This window comes from Schistocerca nitens, chromosome 7 (assembly GCF_023898315.1).
Source record: "Schistocerca nitens isolate TAMUIC-IGC-003100 chromosome 7, iqSchNite1.1, whole genome shotgun sequence".
Classification (NCBI taxonomy): Eukaryota; Metazoa; Arthropoda; class Insecta; order Orthoptera; family Acrididae; genus Schistocerca; species Schistocerca nitens.
Window position 1 is genome coordinate 236,130,427 of NC_064620.1, and position 17,804 is coordinate 236,148,230.

Genomic DNA, 17,804 nt, shown 5'->3' on the forward strand with positions numbered 1-17,804 from the left:
TTATCCAGCTCTACATCTACATACTCCTCATACACTTTCTGGTAAATGGCGCAAGGATCTTTGTATCCCTACTAGTCTTTCCCTTTCGTGCTCCACTCGCAAATGAAGTGAGGGAAAATTGACTGTCTCTACGCCTCTGCAGCACCGCTAATTCGTCTTATATTTTATTTATTTATTTTGTATCGTGATCTAATTAAGGCCACAAGGCCCTTTCTCACATCGGACAAGAATGTTCACATGTAGTACCTTTTTTACCTCATACTCACCTAATAACAATTTTACAATGGGAAAGTGTATTAAAATGATATGAGGGTTTATAGTGACAATGTGATTAAATAATGCTGACTACGAACTAATGAAGCTAATACGGGCAATACTTCTACTAGTGCTGCTGCTGCTGCTGTCACTAACTATGATAATAGTAATAATAATAATTTAGTGGTCCTTACGCGAGATGACCGTTTTTGGTAGTGGAATCTTTCTGCAGTCGGCCAGAGCTTTTTCAATATTGTATACGTGGTTTCTATTCATTCGGACAAGTCCGAAAGAACAGACACCACATGTATAATTAAGGCGAGGACGGCCAATGATCCCTTCAGTGCAAATGCACACCAAGTCGAACTCTTCCGGGGAGCGACGGAATGCCGCGAGTAATGAGAAAAATGAGCAAGGGGCACTATATCAGTAGTGTGCGGATAAGTTGAGAATTTGGGACTGGTGGGAGGTGTGCTAGAGTAGTCCTTGCAGCTGCGCTGACCACTGGGTGCGGATGGTAAGTACGAGACCCGGGTTCGAATCTTGGTCGGTCACTAATTTTAAACATTTTCCCTAGATTTAAATCATTGCCCACTGACACCTAATGTCGAATTCCTTCGTGCATTTCTCGATATCATTTCGTGAAAAGAACGTGTTATCCCCTGCAGGAATCTCATTTCGATTGACAGAGCATTTCCGTAATTCTTGCCTTCTGATGGAACCTCTTGGTGTCCGCACGCCTCATAATTACTTCGTTGTCTTCCATTGATCCAACAATTACTTCGGTGTCTTCCATTGATCCAACTTGGTGAGGATCCTGAACACACGAGCAGTTCTCAGGGAAGGGTCGCTCTATTCCTCAATATGCAGTGCACTTTGTAAAGGAGCTATAGTTTTCTAGAATTCCCCGTCATAAGAGACGACCCTGGATGCATATTATCACACCTGAGAAAAAGAAACCATCATTGTCACTGGGGGCAAGGTCAGGACTGTATGGTGAGTCGTCCAGGCTCTATGGTCACAGGTTCGAATCCTGCCTCGGGCATGGCTGTGTGTGATGTCCTTTGGTTCGTTAGGTTTAAGTAGTTCTAAGTTCTAGGGGACTGATGACCTCAGATGTTAAGTCCCATAGTGCTCAGAGCCATTTTTGACCATTGATAGTGACCGGGCCAAATTTCTCATGAAATAAGCATCTCACGAAATAACTGCAAAGAACGAAACTCGTCTAGCTTGAAGGGGGAAACCAGATGGCGCTATGGTTGGCACGCTAGATGGCGTTGCCATAGGTTACACGGGTATCAACTGAGTTTTTTAAAATATGAACCTCCATTTTTATTACATATTCGTGTAGTACGTAAAGAAATATGAATGTTTTAGTTGGACCACTTTTTTCGCTTTGTGATGGATGGCGCTGTAATAGTCACAAACGTGTTAGTACGTTGTATCACATAACATTCCGTCAGTGCGGACGTATTTGCTTCCTGATACATTACCCGTGTTAAAATGGACCGTTTACCATTTGCGGAAAAGGTCGATATCGTGTTGATGTATGGCTATTGTGATCAAAATGCCCAATGGACATGTGCTATGTACGCTGCTCGGTATCCTGTACAACATCATTCAAGTGTCCGGACCGTTCGCTGGATAGTTACGTTATTTAAGAAAAACAGGAAGTGTTCAGCCACATGTGAAACGACAAGCACGACCTGCAACAAATGATGATGCCCAAGTTGGTGTTTTAACTGCTGTCGCGGCTAATCCGCACATCAGTAGCAGACAAATTGCGCGAGAATCGGGGCTCTCAAAAACGTCGGTGTTGAGAATGTTACATCAACATCGATTGCACCCTACCATATTTCTATGCACCAGGAATTGAATGGCAACGACTTTGAACGTCGTGTACAGTTCTGCCACTGGGCACAAGAGAAATTACGGGACGACAGATTTGTTGCACGCGTTCTATTTAGCGGCGAAGCGTTATTGATCAATAGCGGTATCGTAAACCGGCATAATATGCACTATTTGGCAACGGAATATCCACGATGGCTGCGGCAAGTGGAACATCAGCGACCTTGGTGGGTTAATGTGTGGTGCGGCATTATTGGACCAAGGATAACAGGTCCCCATTTTATCGACGGCAATCTAAATGGTGCAATGTATGCTGATTTCCTACTTAATGTTCTACCGATGTTACTACAAGATGTTTCACTGCATGGCAGAATGGCGATGTACTTCCAACATGATGGATGTCCGGCACATAGCTCGGGTGCGGTTGAAGCGGTATTGAATAGCATATTTCATGACAGTTGGATTGGTCGTCGAAGCACCATACCATGGCCCGCACGTTCACCGGATTTGACGTCCCCGGATTTCTTTCTGTGGGGAAAGTTGAAGGATATATGCTATCGTGATCCACCGACAACGCCTGACATGCGTCAGCGCATTGTCAATGCATGTGCGAACATTACGGAAGGCGACCTACTCGCTGTTGAGAGGAATGTCGTTACACGTATTTCCAAATGTATTGAGGTTGACGGACATCGATTTGAGCATTTATTGCATTAATGTTGCATTTACAGGTAATCAAGCTGTAACAGCATGCGTTCTCAGAAATGACAAGTTCACAAAGGTACTTGTATCACATTGGAACAACCGAAATAAAATGTTGAAACGTACCTACCTTCTGTATTTTAATGTAGAAAACCTACCTGTTACCAACTGTTCGTCTAAAATTGTGTGCCATATGTTTGTGACTATTACAGCGCCATCTACCACAAAGCGAAAAAAGTGGTCCAACTAAAACATTCATATTTCTTTATTTACTACACGAATATGTAATAAAAATAGGGGTTCCTATTTAAGAAAAACCGCAGTTGATATCCGTTTGACCTATGGCAGCGCCATCTAGCCAACCATAGCGCCATCTGACTTCCCCCTTAAAGCTAGAAAAGTCCTGTTCGTATAGTTTTTTCGTTAGACGCTTATTTCGTGAAATAGAAATATTTGGCGCGGTCACGATCAATGGACATTCCTATATATATATATATATATATATATATATATCTGTCATTTTATCGCAACATGGCTAAGTGTCGTGTTCTGTCTTCATTCTATGCCGCGACCGTCTGACGAATACCTACAGGTGTCGCCCACCGTTTAACACCTGCGAATGTGAACTTTGCTCGGCTTCTGTGACATCCAAAATGCGTGTGATTCCGTTTGGTTCGGCGATGCACATGTTTGAGGTGGCTGCCAGTGTTTCTGGTGTTGCTGTTGACTACTCTCTGGTATCGGTATCGCTCGCACCCGATTAATGTGCATGTTTTGTGGCTGCTGTAGTGGCAGCGATGTATTTTGCATCCAACCACTGGTTACGCCAGGAGACGGCACACTGTCGGAGTTGATGGTAGCACCTAGCGGAATGAAATCCAGCCAAAGCGGTCCACTGTGATCTCAGAATACTGTTAACATCACTCCCCGAACAGGTAACAATGAACTGAAGTTTTTTGTGTCACAGGCGAACCGAGATGTTTCCACACCATGCTGTGCTGCTTCGATTCCTTCGCGAAATGCAATATCCACGTTTCATCGCCAGTAACAATGTGGTCCAGGAAATTGCCACCGTCTACAGTAAACCATTGCAGATCATTCAGTGAAGCAACCATTCTCTTATGCTGTGTCATCCAACTGCTTAATCATCCACTGACATGAAACCTTCATGTACCCTAAAGACCCACATACGATGTCGTAAACACTCCCATACCAAATGCCAAGCCACCCGACTAGGAAATGTCCTAGAGATGCGCCGATCCGCATGCACCACTGCATCCATACAGGTAATTTTACGTCAATCAGCGACGAACGCGACCTCTCCGAAAACTCTTGTTTCCTTATTCCACAGAAACAGTAAAAAACATGACTAGCTTACAAAAAAATACATAAATAAGGTGACAGCCAATTGCAGTCATCAGTTACAGCATTCAGAGTATGCTCCTGCAGCCTGAGGTTCCTCTTTATCAATTCCCAGACCAACTTAACACTCAGTAAATCCTTGATATATAGTCCTTAGTCTCCTCCAGAGTAAATTCTGCAGACAGAAGAGCGACTCCAAACAGCAACATCGCAAAGTCCTGCAGTTTCAGCCTTCTAACAGCATCCTTAGGGAGTTCAGGATATTCCTTTACACTTATGGGGGAGGTTAGGATTGGGAACGCGACGCAGAAGTAGTGGGGCATGTCCACGGCACTGTTTGTGCTTCGTAGTCTAACCCATCCCCTCTCCACGAGGAATTCTTGTATCCCGAACCCATATCCATTCTGTTGAAGACAATGCGGAGCATGTTACCATATTTCTGATTGTGATTCGGATACTTAAGTGGTTTTTCGAATTCAGTTTCCACATACGTTTTGTATTCAAGATGTCCATCACTTCCAATATTGTTAAAAATGTTGCTTGTATATTTGACTCGTAACCAGATCACTGCTTTATTTTTCTCCTGAGGGGAGAAAATGTAGAAAATGTTAATCGGTACGTTGTTTGCGGAAGTTCTTTTTATTTTAGCAGTTTTCTCTCCGGTCCACCTCCAGTTGATAAGCCGATCTCCAAACGTGTACCGATGAGGCAAAGTATCAACAAGGTCGCATTTACTGCACAATTTAGTGTCACTTAAACCGATGGCAAAGAGACGCTCATTAGGACTGATGGTGTTACTGACTACCACGTACCACGCTCTTCTCACGTCAGATGAAACTTCACTACTGATGTTTTTGCACACTAAATTCCATGCTATTCCAGCATATTTAGTTTCTGTGTCATTTATCCTTTCGTGTTTCCTTCTTTCTGCTAAAATGCCTTTTCTGTAAGGTTTTTTGGATTTTAAACACTTTTTGCTGAGGTAGCTTCGTTCAAGATAAAATATCCCAATATGTTTTAGTTTAAAACTTATTTTTTGTATATTGATCGGCGGTTGTACACTTTCCGGCCTGACGAGGTCGTATAATTTTTCTGTAACGTATCCTGGATTGTTACACATTATATTCGATGTTCGTTTGACATACAACGCCATCACTTTAATTTGATGTCCCGTACCTCCCTTGCTTGGATCCAGTATTGCTCTCTACACAGCCACTCGAAACAATTCCCCTCTCTTTAAGAACTTTGCTAAGGTGGACACGATCGTCTTCATGACCAATGTTGAGATGGGGAGAACCTGTGCTATGCAATAGGCCTCGGACAAAATACACGTGCTGATAAACTGCATTCTCTGGAACTGGTCTATGCTAGGTTGACAAATTTCAATCGAAGCTCCCTTGATTTTCCTTGCCATCTCCCGCCAATTTATTGCTATCATTTTTAAAATGAAGTAGTCTATGCTATTCCAAGAGCCTTGTGTTCGCTAACATTGTTCGCCCACTCATTGCGTAATTTAGCAAGACTCTTTATATCCAGAAATTTAGTTTTGTTTTTATTTGCCCTCACACATGATGCGTAACAATATTTTGCAAACCCAATCTCTAGTTGCAACACATCTGCGTGGTCTCTGATGATTGCGCCTACATCGTCCGCGTGGGCACCTACCATGGTCTTTGTTCTTTGGACGGTAATGCCTGTCAGTCTATGCTGTAGTTGCCTCAGGAAAGATTCCAGCAATATAACGAAGAGAAGCATTGATAAGGGACTTCACTGGGTATCGCCTCTTTTTTTTTTTTGTCAGTTGACAATTAACACAGATTTTTGCAGTAACGCCCATTGCCATGTTCTTGATTATGTCGATGGTTTTGGGAGGGGGGGAGGGGGAAGCCTATTCGGAGCATTGTCTCTATCAAGTATCTGTCATTAAATTGATCAGATTTCTTATGGAAGTCCATGTAAAGCAGTTCACATTTTATATTACTTGTCTGTGTGAGCGCAATGAGATCTTCTCCTAAAAGCTTAGGTCTGCTGCTGACCTTTGATGTCAGCGTTGCATGGTATAAAGCATTTATTAATTACTCGCGCTATAATTTTACAGTCCGAATTTGAAATCGAGATCGGCCGTAGGTTATTTATTTTTTTGCAACCTCTGTTCTTCGAGATTAACATAGTTTTGCATTGTTTGAACTTTGCAGTTACTGGCTTTCCCGTAAGACTTCAGTGACAATTTCGGTGAAATTGTCTCCAATTAGAGTCCAAAACCGTTTATAGAATTCAATGGGCAGTCCGTCACGTCCTGGAGATTTCCTATCAGAAGAGCTGTGCATTATTTCCAATACATCTTCCTTGGTGATGTCCGAAGAAATGTTCTCATCTTCATCTCGCTATATTCGTGGAAGACGTGTACCGATAAGCTCATCACATTCTTCAAAGAATGTTCTCGTTTTCTTCTCGCAATACTCGTGGAAGATTTGTATCAAAGAGCTTAATATATTCTTCATCGTTTGTTTCCCCCGATGCATACATGCTTTCATAGTACGTGGAGATTTCTTTACTTATTTCCTTCTGGGTGGTGATACAAGTCATCTCATCCTTTCACGAACTCACTGTATCACCACCTCACACTTCTCAGAGCCACACACTTTCCCCCCATGCGTGGGCTGCTTTTCCCTGTGGATTTCGATGGGACGAATCCACTCATGACGTGAGGATGTGAAGCACAACCGCCTTCGTCATCAACAACTGACAGTAGCGCCGTGCCGCGGAGGCAGATAAGACCAGGCCAGTCCAAGGAAGGTCGAACGCTTGCAGTGCATATTCTGACTTTGTATTTACCCCTGTAGTTCGGCAAAAAATAGGGGCACAGACTTTCTTATTCGCCTTTATACGTTTTCAATTTCGCGCATCCCAAGCAGGTGGAAGTCAGTGCAGCGACTGGCAGTGTTCATAATGTTTCGGTTCATCAGTGTATGTAGATTCCCCGAGTCTCGTCGCATATCGTACGAACGCACAGAACACGCCACCTAACGATCTGAACCGCTGTTATTTAGCCAGCCCAACTGGAACGTGACTTATCATCTCACTATGAGAGTGGGCCTCCTAACTGAAAAGAAGGACACAGATAATAAATAAAACAAACTGACACATGATCTGGCATCTTCTCTGGATTTTTGGTTTTCCATTTGTAAAAAATACTATTTTCGAAAATAAGCAGGAAATAGAAAATGTTACACAAGGAGCCTGGTTCGCTACATCCGTTACAAACGCAATAATATTAATCAGATAGACAGCTTTGCTTGTCAGACTGCTTGTCGTATAGATTAGCGTAGCAACAATTTCACAATTACAATGTAAATAAATCAAACATATCTCAAACACAAAAAAGAGATTTTTTTATACAAGAAGTGAAAAACTGTGATTTGTGTGTATGTGTGACTGAAGATACAGCTTATCACATTTAGTTAACGCAAATATTAAAAAAAAGTATTAGTCTTAATACCAGACAGATAAGCGTGCAAACCACAGAGCACAGTAATCACGTACTATGAAACCAAAAGTGTGGAAACAAGTCAGTGACCCTACGTCAAAAGTCAAATATTCGTTGTTTATGAATGAATATTCCCTCTCCCTCCTAGTATTCGACTCTACCTGTTGTCAGGGCAACAGCTCGGTCACGGGTTTGTGCCGCAGACATTACCTTCACCTTATCACTGAATGTAATGATGCCAAGGCTTAGTACCTTAAGGTAACAACAATATCGGTTGTTCATTAATGTAATAACAATACCAGTTGTTCAGACGTTTTTATAAAAATAATAATAATTATTAGTAGTAGTAGTACTATATTTACAAGAAGCAGAAATAAGTTCAAATGGTCCAAATGGCTCTGAGCACAATGCGACTTAACTTCTCAGGTCATCAGTCGCCTAGAACTTAGAACTAATTAAACCTAACTAACCTAAGGACTTCACACACATCCATGCCCGAGGCAGGATTCGAACCTGCGACCGTAGCGGTCGCTCGGCTCCAGACTGTAGCGCCACTCCGGCTGGCCAGAAATAAGTATAATAAACTGTAAATATGGCGTTAGTATGATTTCCACTGCTACTATTGCTTAAATATTAAAGTATAGAGAAAAATACATATAATAAGCGTTACAGAAATAATCTACTGTTAGTTGCCAAGTCTTTATTCTTGTGAATGATGAATAAAAATTCATACTTTTACCATACTCCTCCATGCCACTTATTGACATTGTACAGGATTCAGTATATTTCTCCTCTGTTACTAATTAAGTGAAACAAATATACAAAAATGTATTATTAATAATAATATTTGTCATCATCATCATCATTAACAGACATTTAGGATCAACTCCAGGTCTGAGGTATCCTCTAGACTTTTCCATGTTGCCTAATGTCACAAACTCAACTTCCCTGTGTCCCCATCTTCGGTCTTATCTCTAGAAATTCACAGCTAGAGTCCTTTCGCTTTGCAACAATTCGAACTCATTTTCATAAATACGGTGTTCATCAGGTAAAGGCAATAATTTCATTTTATTTTTAACGGCTCTGCAGTGCTACACGCCATAGTGCACTGCAGAGTGGCTGTTATCAGTTGTAGTTTCACCGTCAATTGCTGTCACAGTGACAGCAAGGATGAAGCCCGGAGGGAGACCAGGAAACCAATTTGGAAGAAGAGTTCGTAACGTAACAGCGTAAATCTGTATAGGAATTTATTAAAATTTTCCGATTAAAATGCAACCATAAAAATCGATACTTGGTGCATCGATTTTTTACACAAATGTTAAATGTAAATTAAGTTATCATTGCTATTAGCCGCAGCGGAACATTACGCGTTATTAGCAACAAAGAGCGGAAATGTGTCACTGACTGGGATCCGCACCCGGGATTTCCTGCTTACTAGGAAAGGGGCGTTAACCACTTTTTCCCTCCAAAGCACTTAGTTAAGGCAATCAATTAAAATAAAACAAAAGGAGTCATTCCGACAAAAACAAAAGGGTTAAATCAGAAAAAACGTATAAGGATAAATATGGCGTTAATTTTAACGTGCCCACACCTTCTTTCCTCCGTCACTTCTACATCGTGGAACATGTAAAGCCAAACAAGAGTGTTCACAAAAAGAGGGGGCATTTCAACCCATCCAACTCCTTGTCGATGAAAAACAAGATACAGCATATTAGAAAAAAGCTCACGATAACGTGGCATCCTGAGTCACGTCCAATTGGCTGTGGCTATATAGTGGGAAGAGGCACACGGATCTGCGTCATATCCACTCACCATCATGCAGTGGACATAATGTCCAACGAGCCACATGATAGCGTTGTTCTTCGATCGGGGAAAGAAGGCTGAATCGGGACGCACGAGAATCTCCCTCGAGATAGCCGCCTCCGACGTCCTAAGAAGGAAAGCTAGTTGTCGGCGAAGACATCTCCAATGACCATTACCGCAGGTGATCAACCGATGATATAATGTATCAGTTTCATGACAACGATTGCAGCGATCCGTCACAGTGAGGCCAATACGAAAAAGTCGCAAGCTGATAGGTACAATATCGTGAACAACTTGGTACCACGAGAACGAAACTTCCATCGGGAAAATCGGGAGGCTAACGTTAGACCAAACAGTCTTCCAATTCATTTCTGGCGTCAGGGCTTCCACGGAGGGAATGCTTTGAGGAAATGGCCAGCGGCATAATAGCATTTTTAGGGAGAGATTAGCCTGAGAAAGGATATTTACTCCTAAATAACTGACTTAAGAAAAAATTCCTTAAGGTGCCGCAGTTCATAACTAATCCTACCAATATCTACTGGAGGTGTTAAACTCGCAGGTCGGATACAGTCATGAAAGCGAGCTGTAAGTGACAGAGGTGGGGGGGAGGGGAGGGGGGCGTAGACATGTTAAAACGGTGCGACAGATGAATAAGGCAAAAGTCTTAACCCGAATGTCAGGGAGGCCCAAACCTCCCAGCAGAGGAGGACGCGCCACGGCCCAAAACGCACGAGAAATATAGAGTTGCGCCAGATAAACCTGCCAGTTAAACTTTGCAACTTGCGGTACATCATCGCAGGATGTGGAAAGATTTGTGCAATAAAATAAGCCTTACTTAAGACATACGTTTCCATCTCCCGGGCCTTATGAAGAAGTGAGAGGGAGCGACGCTCGTGTTCAATGATTGCTCCCTCAGTCTTATCCGTGAATGACTTCCATTTTATCGTAGCCATCTTTAGCGGACAACCGTCAATTGTAACACCTAACGATCGATATCGGGTGACCTTAAAAGCCCATTGTATGTCAACAGCGTCAAATCCTCGCAAACTGATTAAGCGACATTTCTGGTCATTAACCCGCGCTCCCGTAAGACGACGAAAGCCATCCAAAACTTCCTTCAGCAGTGGTACGGAGAAGAACCATAACTTCATCAGCATATGCACGAACGATAAATCTTTCTCCCAACAGCGACCAGCCACCCAAGCGAGCAGCTATAGATCACATAAGGGTTCCAAAAATAGTACGTAGAGCGACATAGATAATGTACTCCCTTGAAGGACGGCCTGACACACCGCGATGGGGGAAGTAAGATGGCCATTTACGTTAATGGACGCCCGAATACCAGTAATTAGAGAACCAAACAACCGCCTTGCAGCGTCGTTAAAACCAACCGTCGTCAGTACTCGCGTAAGGAATCCATGATTAACGCGGTCGAACGCTTGGTGATAATCAATGAAAAGCAAAGCGCTTGGCACGGGAATGATGGAAGCAATCGAAATTAAATCACGACATTAAGCAACGGGAGTCAGGAGAGTACGACCCGGAAGACAACTTTGATGGCTCGCGATGACGATAGCCAACAATACCGATGGTCGGCCATTTACCGCTCACGCCAATATTTTATAATCATAGTTCAAGAAGGGTATCGGGCGGACCTGATCCACACGCAAACGTCTCGGATTTTTGGGGATCAGAACAATTTTTAGCAACCTTAAAGCTGTGCGGAACCACTGGCCTATCCGGGACACAGCGTCAGCGCACCTGAGCCGCCGATCTCGGCACTCCTTATATGGCTGATCCACGTTCTCACCGACCACATATAATTGACACACCTAGCTGGGCTGTGTACCCACTTTTTTCAATGTGGATGCACAAATACGTCCGATGTTTTGTGGGAATCTCATAGTAGCGAACAGTGAGTAAAATGGACAGGGACTGCTTATAGGTGACGCTCGGTGAGAATTTTGATCAGCCATGTGGAGTGCTGAGATAATCCGTGCATTTACGCTGATGCTGTGTGCTGGATGGCACTGTCGTTTACGCACCTGCTTCATAAGCAGGAGACCCCGGGTTCGAGTCCCGGTCCGGTACACATTTTCTCTTTTTTCCGCTAATTCCGCGTAAAGTCCGGCTGCGGCTGACTGCAGTGATCCCCTTTAATTTTCATATAATGTTCCACAGCTGCGGATTCTGCATAGTGTCTGTTCGTTCCGACATGTCCGATAGAGTAAGACACCACGCATTCATATAAAATTATACACCTGTTAAATGTCTTAGTCTAAACGTTAAAAGAATAGGAAGTAGTTAGTATATGTTAAAAACAACTCAAACGATAATAGTGAGTATAATTGTTTCAGAGGGTATTTGTAAATGTATTACACTCCTGAGAAAGCTTGTAAGAAAGGCAGGCAACCATTCATGGGTCTTCAATCTGCGTTGTGTGGGGTGTCCTTGGCACAGAGTGGAGCGGAAAAAACGAAAAGATAACAGTTGCAGGCATGATAGCATAGTGTATAGAAATACCTCTGCCATTTGTGGTGACATTAAAATTTAGTGAGTGTTGAAATTGTGCGAATCCGAATGAAAGTTGGTGTGTCACAGGCATTCGTGTTGCAAAGTTGTCTCATGTAATTTAGAAAGCAACATTAATCTTTGATGTTATTTCGAACCAATGCTTCATCAAGAAAACTGGCTACAACAGGAAACGTGGTAGTAATAAATTAATTCCGTCTAAAAGGAGACAAGGAGTGTCTACCGCATTATCATTCTGCAATCTTCAACTATAACATAACACCTTTGGTCAACAAGGTCAAACTTCATGAGCCATTATGGAGCAAAGTATGTTACTTAAAATTCTTTCCTAAATTCAATTTCCTAAAATCATAACAGTATTTTATTTCCTTGTCACTATTTTTAAACAATTCTGTATAGAAATACACGGTCTGAACGTCGTATTAATTTTGTAGAGACAAGGAATGGAAGATTTACAGTTCAACTCGCTGGAAAAGACAGTTTCGATTTATTTGTATTTGTTTCAGCTTTATGTTGCTAACTTACCTGCTAATGTTGATCTTCAGATTAATTTCCCTAATTTTTCCAATTATTTAATTTTCGTTAACTTGTAACTGATAATTTTGAAGATGATAGCTATTGAGCTTCATCATAATATCACAGCTACCATATATCATGATTGCAAGTAGAACATTCAAAACAGTTATTATAAATGTAGATTGATTCTTACAAAGAAGAAGATAGCAACCAGCCACAATAAATACTGCTATTTATTTAAGTAAATAACGCTGTAACCGGTTTCGCACTGACCAGTTCATCATAAGACAGCTGTTCACAAGATTCACAACACGCAGTTTACATAATCGTCAGTTTCCGATTTTTATTCTCCCACTGTAGCGAAACTTCTTCGTGTGTTGGTGTCCTACGGTAAAAAAACATTGTTAGAAGCGCCCTATGTGAACATAACTAACCTCCAAACGATGTAATACAGAGTAAACAAATATGTGAGGTTCAGTGGTTGTAGTAATCACATCGAAAAGTCTGCGAAATTTTGTTGCGAAGTTGCAGGATTATATTTTTGAAATATTGCAAAGTATATGCAGCACTTAAACGATCTGCATATCACCACATTGTGCAAAGCACCACATACATACACACACACACACACACACACACACACACACACACACACACACACACACAGGGCAGTATTTACATAATACCATGTAAGAAACATTCATACAAACTGATTATATATCTGTCAACTTCATCTGTAATATTATATGCACATAATGTAGGGTTTATCTTCGTTTTTTTAATTGTTCATGGTGTTACGTGTATTCTTTTTAAACATTGACACTGTGAAATCAAAGCAATCTATACATTGTAATATCTCTGAGAGAGAACATCTCTGGCACTGTTGTATTTGTGAAACCGCAATCTTTGTGTCAATTTCACTTGTGGCAAATACTTTTTGGTGCTTTTGTGTGTGCGTGTGCGTGCGTGTGTGTGTGTGTGTGTGTGTGTGTGGGTGGGTGGGTGGGTGGGTGGGTGGGTGGGTGTGTGGGCAGTGCTTTGTACAATATGGTGATATGCAGATCATATAAGTGCTGCATATACTTTGCAGTATTTCAAAAATATAATCCTGCAACTTTGCAACAAAATTTCGCGGAATTTTCGATGTAAGTACTATAACCACTTAACCTCACATATTTGTTTACTCTGTATTACATCGTTTGGATGTTAGTTATGTTCACATAGCGCGCTTCTAACATCGTTTTCTACCGTAGCGCACCAACACACCAAGAATGTTTAACTATAGTGGGAGAATAAAAATCTAAAACTGACGATTATGTAAACTGCATGTTGTGAATCTTGTGAACAGCCGTCTGATGATGAACTGGTCAGTTCGCAACCGGTTGCTATTTACTCAAATAAATAGCACTACTAATAGTGGCTGCAACCTACATTAATTATACGCAGCCACGGTCTCACCATGTCAGTTGTAGACAAATAGAATTATAATAAAATAGCAGTGTTTCAATAACATTAAAATTCCTACTGAAATATTGAAGTCAAATTGCTCCTTTAAAGCAGACAGCCGCAAATCTTCATGTAATTGGTATGTTCTACAAAGGGATTGTGGTAAAATAAGATTTTACGTCTACAATCCATTCGCTACTGTGGTGAGGGTAAAACGATAAGGTAGGCAGTGAAGTGATCATTCAGTGAAATATCATTTGTTGTGTGCCAAAATTATTGCAAATTGAGCCCAGTTATACTATCCTATCCTATCCTGTCCGTGATAAAACTAGCTGTATCAAAAGTAACACTATATTCCACTAGGTTACACATGATGAACACGTTAACCTTTAACTGCTGTGGATGAGACATGTCATCATACGTATTTGCCAGTTGGTGAGAAGGTCTTTAGATGTGGCCCCCAAGCCGGCCGAAGTGGCCGTGCGGTTAAAGGCGCTGCAGTCTGGAACCGCAAGACCGCTACGGTCGCAGGTTCGAATCCTGCCTCGGGCATGGATGTTTGTGATGTCCTTAGGTTAGTTAGGTTTAACTAGTTCTAAGTTCTAGGGGACTAATGACCTCAGCAGTTGAGTCCCATAGTGCTCAGAGCCATTTGAACCATTTTTTTTTGTGGCCCCCAGGGTTTTCCTAAAGCGCTGTTGACATGTTTACACATTCCATTTCTCGTTGCTGTCACGAGTTACTTCCGTATCTCGGTGAATAAAAAGGTTCGAGTGAATATAACGCAACATATGTGCCTCATTTCGTGCTATCATTTGCAAAAAACTGTTTATGAAAGATGACCAAATGTTCGCAATGTGTAGGGATGGAAATGAGCGCATTGCGTGTGGCTTTCCATCGGATATAAAAATCAGTAGCTCGAGAGCGAAATGAGATAGCGTTCAGCTCACAATTTTAAATAAAATTGCTACATGTTTACTACATTTCATATACTGCAATGTATGAGGAAAAATCAACCATACGCAATGTTTGCACAATTTGGTTTTACCTCTGAAAACTCTCTAAAATTTCGCTTAATGCATTTTTGCTTTTGCAAACTGCTTAAAATTTCTTGTAATGTTTTACTTAATTTGATGCAGTGCAGTAACCATGACATGTAACGAAAAAAAATTCGCTACTTTATCGAGCGAAGATATCAGACTGTAAGATGTGTAAAAATCAAATTTTTCTTCCACTTGACAGTTCCTTTAAAATGAGATGATAAGTATTTCATAGCTCTCGGTTGCCATTTCTCAGTACAAGCAGCAGTATTTGGCGATCAATATAGGTATAACAAAGCTACGTTCAGCACGGAATGCGGAGAGAACGTCTGCAGCAGCGAAGGGGTAATATCTTCAGATTAAGCAGAATAACAGTTTTAAAGTGTAAATTACATGTCAGTGATCAACTGAGTAACAAAAGACGTCATTTTCTGGGAAGATATAGGGTGAGGCAGCCGTATAAAAGGATGACTCAGTGGCCTGCTTTTAAGTACCGCCAGTCGTCGAAATAGTAGCTTTCTAGTTATTAAATATCGTATACCAAATGAAATATCTTTGAAGACTAATACTGTTAATATATCAGCTAAGAGTTGCTATTTTTCTAGTCAAAATAAATGCTTTCCCTACTACGAAAACTTTAAAAAGTTTCATTTCACGCGATGCATGTGCTTCAAAACTTTACTCGACTCTTTTGCATGTGTAATAGGCGTGTTATAACGTGACGAAGTGGTTGTATGTTGGGCATGGAATTTCCCTGGCCTAACGCCACGTGGTATTGTTGGATGGTGCACTGTCTTTTACTATAGCTCATCTGCGTGGCCTATAGGCCTATAGTAAAAGAGAGTGCACCACTGTAATGAAAATTTGAAGCAGAATGGGCAGAGAGATCTAACAAAAACTTTAGGGGCTATTCCTGTTTTAAAATATATAATTAAATAATTCAAAGCTATCGCGGAGTGAACTGTTCCGCTACAGGAAAACGCCTCAACTCCCACAAAAGTTATGGCGCCAGTAAACTCAAATATAGATTTTGTTCTTAGCAACAGAGAGTTGCTTCGAACTGAAGATAGCTCAAATGAGAAAAGTGGACTGAAAAATTAATGCTGCAATTTAACTGAACCTATCATCAATGAAATTGGTGTAAAGCCTTTATTTTAAAGGAAAACGTCATAGTAAGAATCAAATCAAAAAATGTTGCTGGTCCTCTTTATGTGCTTCGAGTTAATAAGTTTGGAGCTGTTGGATTCATCATTATAGTATTGACCTGAATACTGTGTTGTTGTTCCTGTTGCTGATGCTGCTGCCTCTGTTGTTTTGGCCTACTGTCCGAATCGTGGTTAGGTCTATTTCTTCACTGTAGTTTCCCCAGCGAAAGGGTCTTCGTCAGTCAGCCACAAGAATCATTTATAAAAATACTTTCCTTAAATCAAATGATTAATGGTTTCGGATTTCTTATGAATCCATATTCAGATAGCTCTTGCAGACCTTCTTGTTTTGTTGTTGGGATCTCTTTTTGCAGCCGTTATTGGGTTTTTGTGGTAATATATATTTTATACGACGCACTATCGTGTATTTATATTATAGAGCTTAAAATCTCCACATTTTTGCACACGCGCAACGCTGGTGTTATAAATTCTTAGAGAACCGGTTGAAAAACGCCTTTCTACGTTTTATGGCAACGCACAAGCACACCATTTGTAACTGTAGATAGACGAGGTCCAAATACCTCGATACAAGTAATTTGTTTCATCTAAACCACGATGTCCTAGTTAACATTAATCAATTAAAACTTTGACACAAATGCATCGACAAATTACGAGGTACTTTGCCCTCTAAAAATCCAAGTGCAGATTTGAAATCAATGTTTGAAATGCTACATGTACTGCATTAATACCATTCTGGTGCACTAAATCATGCAGGAAATAGACCACCAGCGTCGTTAGAAATAACAGACATATTCGTCTCAGTCGTATGACAGTTTCTAATTATGGTGTATGCATCCTTTGACACCGTAACAAAGTGTAAGACAATACAATACAATTACTCCCTTCAGTTGCAGGTGGTCAGTTGTGGTCAGTTCTCGAGATGACTCGACTCTATTAAAGCAGTATGGCTGCGATACTTACTACGCCAGCTGGAAGTAGAGTATTGTGCCCCTGTTTTGTGCTGAATAATTGGAAACAAATATTAGGGAAATTATTGTTCGTTATTCAGCCTTTTAAAATCACCTTAAGTATTATTTGCAGCTGTGGACCTGCAACCTTGCAGAAACCAATAACCACAAGAAAAGTATAAGTAAATCCAATAAATGCACAGGAGTTGTTGATTAGAATATCTGCTGGAGGATCGACTTTTATAAACAAAACTCCATGGGAATAAAAAAGCAATCGAATTCCTAATGCTGCGCGCGTGTATATGTTGCACCGGGTTGCGCCGATAGGGAAGCTGTTGTAGGATCTCTGCTCAGTCAGTCATCCGATAACGACAACTGTGGCTTCTGTGAAAGTTCTTTGTGTGTGTGTGTGTGTGTGCGTGTGTGTGTGTGTGTGTGTGTGTGTGTGTGTGTGTGTGTAGTCACATGAAAAATGCGGCTAACTCTCAAAATAAATGTATGGCTGTAAATATTTGTTTTTTCCTCCACAAGAACGTGGCAGAAAATGTTATGATGATATGAACAGCTTACGAAGAATGTGCTCAGTGAAACTCAGCTCTATGAAAGGTTTCTTACTTCATAAATGCGGAAATGGCCACTGAAGATCAGCCGCCTTCCGGTAGTTTTCCAACTGTTTGAACAGAGAAAAAAGTTGGAAAAA